Consider the following 1,413-nt stretch of genomic DNA (forward strand, 5'->3'; position numbering starts at 1 on the left):
TTTAAATACTATCTGTACATACTGTATAGGTAAACCACTATGAATGCATTTGATAAAAAATTGTCTGAAAGTGTTTTGACCCTCTCTTTGAGGGCAGGCTTTACTTTTCAGTTTGGCTTTATGGCTATTTATAATGGTTCAACTCTGCATGTTGTCTGCTAGAGCATTTCAACAAGCTGTGACTTTCACATGTTATGCTGACTGTGTAAATACAGTCTGACAAAGGGTTCAGTACAGTCTCTTAAAAAAAATTTTCACACAGTCACACCGCTAGCATGGCTAAAGAAAGGCATACAACCGCTTCCAGGGGCTGTGGTTCTGTTGAGACAAAGATGTCCACTCTCTAGCTGTGTACACAGGGGGCCTCCTGATACTGACGACCTGCAGATGTTCAGACATGTCAGTCATGTACTTAATGTGGTTTGTCATCATACACATCTTTCCCGTGGAGCTGAGAATTCAAGATTATTACTTAAACTTTTACTGCATGAAGGATTTCAGTTAAATTTCGGTCACACGCACTCTCACATGCACACACCTCACATCACATTCAACCTCTGTGTTCCTCACCCCCCAGGCTGGGACTCTGGATCTTATTTCTTAATGACAGGTCCACGACAGAGGACGGGAGGATGGTTCATTTTTTGGCTGCTGGGAGGAGGACCGGGGGGCATTGAGGACACAGGGTGAGCTGCGAGATTGACAGGCCGATGGGGCTGTCGCTGGGGGCTGAAGTGTAGAGATGTTCGGGGAATTGACATTTTCAGCTCAAAAGATAAGCATCAGTGAGAATATGAGAGGCTAGATGGTAATCTTTTACAGGAAGTCAGGCTATACCATTGCAGAAGAAACCACAGGAGAGAGGCTGACCTTGTGCACTTGTGCTCAACTGCATCACTTTTTGGAGGAGGCCTGGCCCCCAAGACACTGCAGACAGGAAGATACTCTGTCAGAGTACTGCTCTATTTAAAAGCAAAAGCAGGTCAGCTCTATAGTTTATGTGCTGATCACTGAGAAGTCAGCCTAGATTTTTAGTCTTTTGCATGATGGTTATTTGTGCATTACAGCACAGTGGCAGGTTTGACTGACCTCAGAACTCACCAAATCACTCAGTTTCACTCAATTGTAAGGGATTACAGAATGCATGCAAAAAGAAGAATGCGTTATATAAGGAATTCATACAGGACACATCAAAGAAGGCAGAAGAAAAATATAAGTCGTATAAGAACAAATTAACTGAGATTTTGAGGAGATGTAAGAAACAATATTACTCTAAAATATTAGAGGATAATAAAAACAACATGAGAGGTACTTGGAATATACAGTGAGGAAAAGAAGTATTTGAACACCCTGCAATTTTGCAAGTTCTCCCACTTAGAAATCATGGAGGGGTCTGAAATTCACATTGTAGGT

This window comes from Monopterus albus, unplaced genomic scaffold, assembly GCF_001952655.1.
Source record: "Monopterus albus unplaced genomic scaffold, M_albus_1.0 scaffold337.1, whole genome shotgun sequence".
NCBI lineage: Eukaryota > Metazoa > Chordata > Actinopteri > Synbranchiformes > Synbranchidae > Monopterus > Monopterus albus.